Here is a 13,553-nt window from a genome sequence, read left to right on the forward strand (position 1 = left end):
ATACTTTTATATTGATACCTTTGGCTAGTGATTTTCTGCTGATTATATGTAGTGCAAATATCCTTTCCAAGACTTCCTCTCTCACTTCCTTCGTTTTTCCTTCCCTCTTACTCTTTTTCTCATAGTGTTTTTGATGTATTATACATTAGTTTTATATTTTAATATAGTCAGTTTATCAATTTTTTCTTAATGGCTTATTTGTCTCATCCTGAAGGCCTAACAATGTTTTCCTCATCTTCAGCATGTCTTAAATTCCCATATATTCTCTCCTTTTGGACCTTCTTTCTGATCTATTTTCCTTAAATCCCTGAGCCAATATCACACTGTCTCAGTCACTTTATAGTAAGCCAAGAGATCAGTAGGGTGATACTCCATACCTTATTATTCTTCTTCAGTATTGTATTTCTTTATCTTGAATCTTACTATTTTTCTTCAATATTATATTTAGTATTCTTGGGTCTTTGTTCACTCTTACACATTTGATAAAAAGTTTTGTAACTTCAATAAACTGATCTTTTGTGAGTTTGGATGTAACTAAATAATTTAATAGATTAATTTGGGGGTGTAGACTTCCATTTATTTAGATCTTCTTCAGTGTTTTCAAATAGTACTTTATCATTTACTCATGACATCTTTTCCTTGATCTATCTGTGATCTCTTATTGCTGTTATAAATAAAAACTAAAAAATTTCATTTTCTAGCTGTTATTGGTGTATGGGAATATGATTGATTGTCTGTTACATTGACCATGCATCTAGCAACACTACTAAAGTCTCTGATTGATTGTAGTTATTCGGCTGTCAGTTCTTTTGTAGAACTAGCACTTTTGCTTTGCGTTTCATACATCTGTGAAAGTGAAAGTCGCTCAGCCGTGTCTGACTCTTTGCGACCCCAAGTACTGTACAGCCCATGAATTCTCCAGGCCAAAATACTGGAGTGGGTAGCCTTTCCCTTCACTAGGGGATCTTTCAAACCCAGAGATCGAACCAAGGTCTCCCACATTGCAGGTGGATTCTTTCCCAGCAGAGCCACTAGAGAAGGAAGCCCCTCATACATGTGTACATAATAACAAAAATCACATATTTACAGCATATATATAGATATCATAATATAAATAAACACCTACATTATCTATGTATTTATATATACACACATGTGCACCTCTATTATCTATTATCCATCTTCTTATTCTTGTCTTACAGAGCTAGCTAGGTCTTCCAATAACATATATATATATATAGCATTGTTGATAGGGAGCATACTTCCAATGTTTCCCTCTTTAGGGTCCTCTTTCTTTTAGGCAAATAGGAAATTTCCTCCTATTTTTGGATAGGCTAGGTTAGGCTGTAATAACAAATAACTTTAACGTTTCGGTGGCTTTCAAAGAAAAGCTTACATCTGCCTCACAGTTTTTCTCCATTATAGGTCAGCTGTGGCTCTGCTCCCATCACTTTGTGCCAGGTTAAATGATATGGAGCTGTTTCTGTTTGTAACATTACCAGCTACATGGTGAACAGTGTTTTGGCTCCTGAAGTTTCTGCCTGGAAGGGGCAGGACACATCTCTTATGCTTATATTTCTTTGACCAAAGTATGTCTAATGGCCATGCATGACTTAAACAGGCTGGGAATATACAACCTCCTTTAGGGGGAGGGTATAAAGAGAGAGGCTGCAAGTATTTTGAACACTAGTGTAATTGCCCACAGTGGGTAAAGTCGACCACTTAATACCTATGCCTATTTAAGTTTTATAAAGACTTCTACCCACAATTTAAAATTCATGGAGTTATTTTATTCTCCCCTTTCTCTTTTTCTAAATCCAAGAAAAAATTTATGAAGAAACAAGTAAACTTTCCCAAGTCTAAAAAATCTTGTTTAAATAATCAGCATCTTTCTTCACTTAGTTAAAAGGGTGAGAATATTTATCCTTTGAAGATAACTTGTTGGCATTCTCCTTTGTCTTGGGTCTGGTTATAACTGTTGTGATAGATATAGGAAAACTAAAAAAAATACATAGTGTTTTTTTCTGGAGGTAAAACCCTTGCCCCTGAAAATACTGTCTTCCATGATTGACATTGTCATAGGGGAGGGCATTTGGAAACCATAACAGTTTGAGATTGTGATTGATTGTATTTTAGGATATATATATGTATATATATATATATTTAAACTTTTTATTTTGTATTGGTGTATAGCTAATAACAAACAATGTTGTGATAGTTTCTGGTGAACAGCAAAGGGACTCAGCCATACATACACATTCATCCATTCTCTCCTAAGCTGCCCTCCCATCCAGGCTGCCATGTAACATTGAGCAGAGTTCCATGTGCTATATAGCAGGTCCTTATTGACTATCCATTCTAAATATAGCAATGTGTACCAGCCCATCACAAATTCCTTAACGATGCTTTCCCACCATCCTTCCCCTGCAACCATAAGCTCATTCTTGAAGTCTGTGAGTCTGTTTCTGTTTTATAAGTAAGACCATTTGTATCATTTCTTTTTAGATTCCACATATATGGCATGTCATGTGATACCTCTCCTGCTCTGCCTGACTTACTTCACTCAATGTCACACTCTCTAGGCCCATCCATGTTGCCACAAATGGCATTATTTCATTCTTTTTTATGCTTGAGTAATATTCCATTGTATATTTATACCACATCTTTTTTTATCCATTTCTCTGTTGATGGATGTTAGGTTGCTTCCATGTCTTGGCTATTGTAAACAGTGCTGCAATGAACAGTAGGGTGCGTGTTTCTTTTCAGATGACGTTTGTCTCTGGATATGTGCCCAGGAGTGGGATTGCAGGGTCCTATGATAGCTCTGTTTTTAGTTTTTTAGAACCTCCATACTGTTCTCCATAGTGGTTATACCAATTTACATTCCCACCAACAGTGCAGGAGGTTTCCCTTCTCCACATCCTCTCCAGCATTTGTTATTTGTGGATTTTTTTTTTGATGATAGCCATTCTGACTAGTGTGAGGTGATATCTCATTGTAGTTTTGATTTGATTTCTCTAATAACTGGCAATGTTGAACATCCAAATTGAAGAAGTTAAATTGTCACTGTTTGCAGGTGACATGACACTATGCGTAGAAGATCCTAATAATGCTATCAGAAAGCTAGTAGAACTCATCAGTGAATCTGGTAAAGTTGTGGGTTACAAAATTAATACACAGAAAGAAACAACTCACTCATAAATGGGCAGAAACCTAAATTAGAAATAACATATTTTTTAAAAGATAGGAAAATAAAAAGGGAACTATTGTAAGACTCATTTGTCAAATAGCATAGATCATCACTATTAAATATGAATTACTATAGTGATGGGAAGGTGTATATGTGTGTGTGTGTATGTGTGTGTGTGTGTGTGTATATAGAGAAGAAAGTTGAGGAGAAATTGTAATAGCTCCCAGGCAATCTTTTGTAAAAATCTGGATGCAAGTTTTCTGCTGTGTCAGACTTAGGAAGAGCTCAATCTGTTTCCACAGTGTTCCTGGACATGATGTTCTTAAATTCCCTAAGATTTTGTGAAGAAGGTACATGTCTGTTGTCTTTGTACAACCCAGGACTCTAAGGTACTCTGACTGAGTAGAGAACCTCAGAATGCTTGCAACTCAAAGACTGAGATCAGTTTTTCACTCTCTTCTTTCTCATCTGTTTTACTTTTTCCTTCTTTTAAGTAAGTAATTCTAGGACCAAATCATTTAGTTGTATGTATTAGATTTCTAAAACTGTATACTCATTTTGAGCACTTACCTTAAAAATTTTACCTATTTTTATAAATACTTAAAATATTTTACAAATAAAATATAAAAACTTAATTGTCAAACATCATTATGTGAAAACTACAAAAGTATCTTAAGAAATAGTCCGAATGCTTGAACCCAGACTCTGGATAAGCATCCTTCTAGTTATAGGACTTAGGTAAAGAGTGTAACCTCTCTGTGTAAAACTTTTAAGGTAACTGCTCAAAATGAGTATACAGTTTTAGAAATCTAATACATACAACTAAATGATTTGGTCCTAGAATTACTTACTTAAAAGAAGGAAAAAATAATACAGATGAGAAAGAAGAGAGTGAAAAACTGATCTCAGTCTTTGAGATGCAAGCATTCTGAGTTTCACGAGTGGTTTTTCACTGGGGTTTCTAAAATAACTTATCTTCTGGTTGTCTGTATTCTCTCCAAGGTAGGTCAACCTCTTTCAACACAGGAATGAGGAAGTAGGTGGCAAAGAGTAAAAGATCTATTTTTGGAACAGTTAGCAAAAGTTTGTAATTTCTTAGCTAAGCATAGAAGTTCTTCCATTGCTGCCTATATCTTCAATGTTACCATCTTTTCTCATGCCAAGCTAGTGTACCTATAACTTTTACAAATAAACCTCACCATTTCATGCTCTCAAGACTTAATACACACTGTTTTCTTTGCTTTGAATGCTCCTCTTTATCCTATCTGTCTTATGAGTCCTTAATCTTCAGTTTAACAGCTCAAACCTCCTTTACGAGCCATGAGTTTCTTTTGTACTGTAAGTGTTGCCTAGTATATTCATCTATGGTATCATGAACTCATCTGTTTGTTGAAAAGAATAGGTAAAATCCTAGCATACCACATGGCATATAAATTGTATCCAATAAATGTTGGTCATTATTATGGGATTATTGTTCATCTGTCTTCTGAGCTTCTTGAAGACAGCAACTATACATGGTTTATTTTTCCATTACTAATAATACCTAAAGAGTCTGCTACATGGTAGGTGCTCAAAAATATTTGTTAATTAACTAGAGAATGTTTAGGAATAAAAACTTTTGCTCTACTTCACTGACCCATTTATTTATTTGAATTCTCATTTTTATACTTAAAATTTCAAATTGAAAAGGAAATTTTGAAGATTCATATTTTGCTTCTATATTCATATACAAATGATTTTCACAGTCTGAATCAAAGAAAATATATCTGCTTTTTGGTTAAAATGAACAGCATTCCCATAGCAAGATGATTTCTGATGCCAAAAAGTCTTTACAAAGGCTTTTTGTTTTTGTTTTCAAAATGATATTAGTTTTCTACTGCTGTTCAACAATTTACCACAAACTTAGTGGCTTAAAACAACAGTCATATATTATTTGATTACAAAACTTATTGTTATATGAGTCAAAAAACCAGGAGGGCTCAGCTGATTATTCTAGTTTCACAAGGTTGAAATTAAAGGGGCAACTACCATAGGTTTTTATATGGTGGTTTTGTTGGGGAGATGATCTGTTTCCAGGTTTATTCAGATTGTTAACAGTGAGGGCTGCTGGCTGGAGGCGGTTCTCAGCTTCTAGAGGTTATCTGCCTGCGTTGGATCATGCCCATTTCACCTTTAAAGTGATCAAAAGCATGTTGAATCATTCTCCTGACTTTCCCTTTGGTGTGAGTGCTAAGTCGTTTCAGTCTTGTCCGACTCTGCTACACTATGGATTGTAGCCCATCAGGCTCCTCTGTCCCTGGGATTCTCCAGGCAAGGATACTGGAGTGGGTTGCTATGCTCTCCTCCAGGGGATCTTCTCAATCCAGGGGTCGAACCTGTGTCTCTTATGTCTCCTGCATTGGCAGGCAAGTTCTTTACCACTAGCACCACCTGGGAAGCTCTCTACTTGGCCACCAGCTAGACAATCTTTCTTTTATGCTTAGATTAGATTACATTAGGGCTTTGTGTAATCTCTCCATTTTTAAAAATGCATTTAAATTTAGTATTTTTTCTCTTTATTACTTTCAGCCTTTGAGTCATAGTTAGGCTTTCTTCACTGCATATTATAAAGGAATTTCTTTTTGGTAATGTTCTGGTTTTATTTTTTATTGATACATTTAGATCTTGGGTCCATTTAGCATTTATTCTCATCTCCCTATTTTAAGGTCAACCATGCTACACAACATGGTGTAATCATAGGAGTTCTATAATAGCATATTCATTGGTCCTGGTTTTTAGGACAGGACATCTTGAATGACCATAGTTTAATCTACTCCAGTCTACTGGTGACCACAAAGATTCATGTCCATTTTGCATGTAAGATATATTCATCTCATCTCAAGATTCCCTAAAGTCTCATTCCAACACAACATCATCTCAAAATTCAAAATCTCATTATTTAAAGCATCTGAATCAGTGCAGATGAGGCTCCTGGGCACAGTTCTTATCATCTATTTATCTGTGATACTAAATAAACATCTCCTTCTCCAGGGGATCTTCACAACCCAGGAACTGAACACGGGTCTCCCACATTGCAGGCAGATTCTTTACATTTGAACTACCAAGGAAGCCCAAATAAACACCTAATCTGCTTCAAACATGAAATGGTGGGGCATCAAGAAGACAATAGCTACAGACATTATGGCTCAAAATTGGGGGTAGGGAAGGAAAATAAAAGGGAGTTTTTAATTCAAAGAAGTTTTGAAATCCATCTGGGCAGACTTATTTAGGTTTCAAAGCCTGGGAACAAATCTCTGTGGCTCTCAGCTCTCCCCACTGAGCTGTCAGTTCTCTCTCTGGGCTCTTGGCCCATTCCTGTCAATAGAATTTCAGGGGGTCCAATAACCTCCTTTCATTTTGTAATTTTTTTTTTTTTTGGTCTATGCTAGCAGTATTTCTGTTGACATAGATTTCTCAAGAATCTTGTGGGTCTTCCTTGGCACAGGGATTCATCCTGTGGACAAATCTCAAGTTCACAGCACATTTTGAGATAATCTCTTCTCCATCTTTGGCTTTTGTTGAAATTGTTGATGGATAGTACCCTTAAGCTTTCTGAAAATCCCCCATTTTAAGAAGATCTATGAAGCAAATCCTTACTGTCTTATGACTTAATATTCTGACCTTTTTGATATTTCCAAGATTTGAGCAAATGGGTGCCCAGCCACACAAGCTTTTTTTCTCTGTTACACTTTCAGAAGTAATTTATTAATTTTAGCAGGTTTTTGTCATACGATAGGCTGAGGATTTCTCAGATCAAGTCCTAGTTTCTTTTTGTTTACTGTTCTTTCTTCAATTTGTCTCTTTCTTCTCACTTTTTACTATAAACAGGAAGTAAAAATCCAGGCAGCATCTCCAACACTTTGCTTGGAAATCTATGCATATAAATAGCTAAGTTTATTATTTAGAAATTTTGCTTTCCAGGGACTTTCCTAGTGGTCCAGTGGCTAGAACTGTGTGCTCCCAATTCAGGAGACACAGGTTCATTCCCTAGTCAGGGAACTAGATCTCACATGCTGCAACTAACACCCAGTGCAGCCAAATAAATTAAAAGAAAGAAAGAAAGAAAGTTTGCCTTCCACATAAATTCAGGACAAAATTCTGTTTATATTTCTGCCACAATATGATAATGATCCTTTTTCTGTAGTTTTCAATAATCTGTTTCATGCTTCATTCTGAACCCTCCCCAGTCATGTATTGACATCTATGGTTCAACTAACAGTTTGTTCATGGCAACTCAGGCTTCCTCTGTAGTGCTCCTTAAAATTCTCTTCAAACTCCTCTTGGCCTCCACTCATTGCCTAATCCCAGAGCTACTGCCATTTTCTGTGTATTTGTCCTGGGAGCACCCCATACCAAAGTCTATATTAGCTTTCTATTACTTTGTAACAAATTGCCACATATAAAACAGTTTCAGTTCAGTTCAGTTCAGTCACTCAGTCCTGTCTGATTCTTTGTGACCCCATGAATCACAGCACGCCAGGCCTCCCTGTCCATCACCAACTCCCGGAGTTTTACTCAAACTCATGCCCATCGAGTCGGTGATGCCATCCAGCCATGTCATCCTCTGTCGTCCCCTTCTCCTCCTGTCCTCAATCCCTCCCAGCATCAGGGTCTTTTCCAATGAGTCAACTCTTCACATCAGGTGGCCAAAGTATTGGAGTTTCAGCTTCAACATCAGTCCTCCTCTCAATGAACACCTAGGGCTGATCTCTTTTAGGATGGACTGGTTGGATCTCCTTGCAGTCCAAGGGACTCTCAAGAGTCTTCTCCAACCACAGTTCAAAAGCATCAATTTTTCGGCGCTCAGCTTTCTTCACAGTCCAACTCTCACATCCATACATGACCACTGGAAAAAACCATAGCCTTGACCAGACAGACCTTTGTTGGCAAAGTAATGTCTCTGCTTTTTAATATGCTATCTAGGTTGGTCATCACTTTCCTTCCAAGGAGTGTCTTTTAATTTCATGGCTGCAGTCACCATCCGCAGTGATTTTGGAGCCCCAAAAAAGGAAGTCTGACACTGTTTCCACTGTCTCCCCATCTATTTCCCACGAGGTGATGGGACCAGATGCCATGATCTTAGTTAGAGCAACACAAATTTATTAGTTTATGGTTCTGTGTATAAGAAAGCCAACATGCTGAATTTTCTTCTTAGGGTCTCCCAAGATGTCATGATGTTGTCATGATGGGCTGTATTTGGGGGATCTGCAGAAAAATCTGCTTCCAAGTTATTCCTCTTGTTGGCAGAATCAGTTCCTTGAAGCTGTAGGACTGAAGTTTATGTTTCCTTGCTGGTTGCTAGCTGTGGGTAGCTTTCTGCTCCTAAATGCCACTTGCGTTCCTTCTCATATGTCCCCACCCGTCTTCAAACTAGCAGTGGTGTATTGAATATTTCTTAGGCTTTGCGTTTATCTGACTACTTTTTCTGCCTTTCTCTTCTGCTTGTAAAGGGCTTATGCAATTACATCATCTTTCTCAACCAAATAATTTTTGCATATTCAGATCAACTGACTTGAGACTTTAACTACATATTCAAAATTCCTTCTGAACAGAACCTAGTTTGGTATTTTATTGAATATAGAGGAGCTGAGAACTTTGGGTGGGCAATTTTAGACTTCTTCCAGATATAACCATTACTAGAGAATTGATTTAAATAAATCAATTTAAAATCAAGATACATGACTTCTGTTTTGTGTATTTGTGTATTTCAACACTATTTTATACTTCTACCACTTCTTTAATAATGATAAGCATGTCCATACTAGTCTTTGGACATGTATTAACACTTCTAATTAAAGAAAAATTGCTACCTTATTAATAGGTTTCCATGAATTTGACTCATAATGTCTTCAGTGATTTCAAAGTTTTGGCCTAATTGTAGATTTCTGTGGTCCTCTAATGTCTATGTGTTTAAGAGAACACAGACAATCAGATTTTTAAATCAGACCAACAAGTTAAATATCTTACCTGATATTAAGCTTTACTAATAATTTCAGGTACCCTTAATCTGTGTGTCAGAGTCTATCATTTGCAGCTTTCAAGATTAGTTTGGATAATCTTTCTTTAACAAGCAAAGGAAGAGAATGGATTGATCATTTACTTCTTACATTGCATACAAATTTAAGGGATAAAATATCATTGGTGTACATTCTTGTGAAGAAAAAGATTTCTCCCAGATTTATTTATTTTTCATTGTATTATGAACTTTGTGTTACTGTGGTCCAGAAAGTAATTCATTCATTCACATGCACCCATAGCTGTACTATACACACCCCACATGGCATACTCTTCTCACTCTCACACATCCACACACACACCACACACACATATTTCTCAAGCATGTTGATGTTAGTAGAGAATCATGAAGCCAAGGGGAAGGCTCAGTAGAAGCAGCATGTAAGGGGGACTCATTTTAGGGAAAGAGTGAAAAATATAGATACGATATGTCCTATCCAAGTCATTTTCTTTTTCATACTCAAAGAATTCAGATAGTTTGGGCAGAGCAGCAGTATATTCAATTCAAAAAACAATCCTCATAGCCTTTGAAGACAACAATAGTCACACAGCTCAATTGTAGCCACTGATTTGAAAGTGGAAGTGAGACTTCTGGGAAAGTTCTTTACAAAGGAGCCAGATTTTCTGGGTATATGTCTTTTTGCCCTTCTTCCTAAATGTACTGTGGATGCGTTCTAAATATGGAGCGTGTATCTTATGACCACAAAACTATCACGAGGGAAGGACCCAGAAAAATGCAGAGACTTGAGAGCTGACATTCTTGAAGTGTTGAACTAATATCACCACCAACTTATCTCTGAACATCTCAGGATGCGAGTGAACACAACACATGATTTACTTACACCAGCTTTTGGGGTGGGTTTCGTATTACTGTTGTTTAGTCACTAAGTCATGTCTGACTCTTTTTGACCCCATGGACTGTGGCCGCCAGGCTCCTCTGTCCATGGGATTTCCCAGGCAAGAATACTGGAGTGGGTTGCCATTTCTCTAGGGGATCTTTCGGAACCAAAGACTAAACCCACATCTCCTGCATTGGCAGGAGGATTGTTTACCACTAAACCACCTGGGAAGCCCGAGGTTTGTGTTCCTTGGCAGCAATTTTTAACTGACATAGTAGTTCAGAGTAGTGACTAGAGAAGACGTTCGTAGCAGTGGAGGAGGAAGGTACAAGTATCCTTTGATTTGTCAAGGTATTTGATTTATTTCTCTCATGACATTTCCATGCAGCTGCTGTATAATTGAAAATCTAATCTCCTGTCCTTGCCTAAAAGCTCATAAAGGGATATTTACTCTTTGTCTCTACCATATGTTAATTTAGTTAAGTTCATCCAAAAATATTTATTGAATGACATCAATAAGGGTAATGATGCCTCCAATTTAGACTCTTGCAGCTTGATATGTAAAGAATATTTTTACTATTGGAAGAGAATAGGGGATAAAAAATAATCTCTGATATAGAAAAAATAGGAAAATCTTCTAACAATTCCTAATGTGAATTTGCAGAGAGTATTCCAGAAAATTAACAGTCATCATTCTCATCATCATCACCAAAGAGTGTAGTCAGGTAAGAGAAGCCATAACCAAGGAAAACAGAAAAGATTGGAATGGACTTATATGAAATATGTCAAAAATTTTGAATAAAATATTCATGACACTCAAAATAAGGAGTCCTTTTAAGTTATATTCTGGGTTATACCCACTTGACCTGTGTTGTGTGATTTTCACAGATGACTATAAGAAGAGAAAATTCTTATTTTTATTTTGTGCTGAGAAGCACAATCTTCAAATTGGAAAAACACAGCATGATTTTTCCTTTCTGGTTGCTTTTTTCCTACTTCTAACATTTATCAGAGAGATCTATAATTAAAAATGGGTAGATTTATAAAAGAGTTTCTAACTCTTTTTTAATAAAAGAGCTCCTATAAATTATTGTCTCCAGACTGAGAGAAATTTTATTATAACTTTAGTGACTAAAATACACATTTGGAGATCACTCATTGTTAGTTGATTCTTTTATTCTTACAACAAATTTACTGAGATCCTACCTGAGAATATAACAATAAACAGCAAGATCTGTTTTTCCCTTTCCTGAAATTAACATTTCCTGGGGAAGACAGTTACCAAAGGGATAATTGTTATGTGGTATGAGTCTCAGGATGGAGAAGTATGGAGGTGACAGAAACTTTGAGCAGGGAAGAACTTATCTGAGCCCTGATATTGTAAAATGGTGGGAAGATAGAAAAAGCACCAGGGAATTTTTGATTTAAATCTGGTGGAATAGTACCTGTGCATTCAAAAAGTGTCTATTGGTTTTAAAAACTGTTATCAAGATTATAAAATTTCCCTACTTGGCGAATTTTTATATTCCATGTTGTAAGCTAAAACACTAAAAATTTAAAGATTTAAGATACTTTCATCTAGTATTCGTGGACTCATGAAATTATCAGATTTAAATACCATATTTTAAGCCAGATGAATGGTAATTATAGAGAATATATTTTTGTGTTTCCTTAATTTCTCTTTCTTTTCTAAGCTATCCCTTTTATAAAAATAAAGAAAAAACAAACAAAAAAAGCCAGAAAAAACCAACCCAATTTCATGTAAAATAATTTATTATGATGTTTTCCCTTGCTGTTCAGTTCAGTTCAGTCACTCTGTCTCGTCTGACTCTTTGCGACCCCATGGACTGCAGCATGCCAGGCTTCCCTGTCCATCACCAACTCCAGAGCTTGCTCAAACTCATGTCCATCGAGTTAGTGATGCCATCCAACCATCTCATTCTCTGTCATTCTCTTCTCCTCCTGCCTTCAATCTTTCCCAGCATCACGATCTTTTTCCCTTGCTGTGGAACACTGTAAATATAACTACTTTCAAATTTCAGAAGGGCTTGTTACTTCATTTTGTAAAAATCTCAAATGATCATATTATTGTCAATTTAATAAAGTCAGAATGTTGCATATGAGTTTTTTCCATTTCAAAATTAAAAATCCTTTATATGCAAAATGTACTTCATCAATAATGTTTTCCTCACATGTCAGTACTGTGGTTATCATTAACTTATGCTTCATAGTGCACTCGATATCTTGAGCCACAGTCAGTTTAGTCATGAAATGGTTAATTTCCAGAGAAAGGTGGACTTTTAAAACAAATCCCAGGCATATACATTATTAACCTGAAGAGAAACGTTTGCTCAGGATGCTTCAAACAACACTGGAAGGGGTGGGAGAGGATGGAGGAGGAAGGAAGAAGGGAAAGGAATGAAAAGACAGGTGAAAGAACAATTTTTATTGATCAGTACTGATTACGGAGTCTTATTGAGTGGCCCAAATGATGTGAAAATAGTCTAGGCTAATGCTTCTCAAAATTTGGTGTTTGCACAGTTCATTTGGGACCTTTCAAAGATGTAGATACTGATTTAGTAGTACAGAAGTGATACCTGAGATGGTGTATTTAAAACATATTTTTAGACCAGACCACATGTCTAATCTGTGGATTAGCCAGGGTCTAGATCTGTGGTTCTGCTCATGGGCTCACATGAGAAACATCTGGTAAAATAGAGAAATCCTAGTGCTCAGGCCACACTCCTGAACCATCAAGTTAGAATCTTCAGTAATGAGACCCAGGTTTCAGTGTTTTTAAAAAATCTCCTGATGGATATAGCAATGTACAGCCAGGCTTGAGAACCCACTGGTCAGAAGATTATTGTCCCTCATCATTGGCAAGAGCTAGTGGATTCACTCCAGTGGTACTTTAGAATCACTCATAAACTGAAAGTCAAATTACTCCAGTACAACAGACTGCAGCTGAGAAAACAAAACGTGCACCGCACTATTTAAATAAAAACCCAGCACACATAGGATATGTTTGGCCACATAGACCCTCAGAAATGTTATTGTTTCTGTCCTTGCTCAATTTTTGCTATTGAGTTCCTGCATATAAGCATGTCTTGGGAATAGTGGTTGAAATAAGAAAAATAAGCCATTTAGTTTCTCCCTGCATGAGACTGGAGTGTTTGGAAGGCTGATTTCTTCACATCAACTTGCCTGATCTCAGGAATGGCAGGATTTCAGGGAATGGATCTTTGAGTGTTGGTTGTAACTTATCCTAGTCCATTTCCTACCATGTAAATTTCTTTCCAATGTAGTCCTTCCCATAACTAGAATTACCCCTACTTCCCACATATACAGAAAAATATCAATCTTAATTTATAATGTATCAGTGATTCTTAGAATTGCATCAGCTAATGCTCTTAACTGAAAACAACTGAAAAGGAGTCTGGGTGAATTAAACTGAAAAGGAGTTCATTTAA

Source organism: Cervus elaphus, chromosome 28 (assembly GCF_910594005.1).
Source record: "Cervus elaphus chromosome 28, mCerEla1.1, whole genome shotgun sequence".
Lineage (NCBI taxonomy): Eukaryota > Metazoa > Chordata > Mammalia > Artiodactyla > Cervidae > Cervus > Cervus elaphus.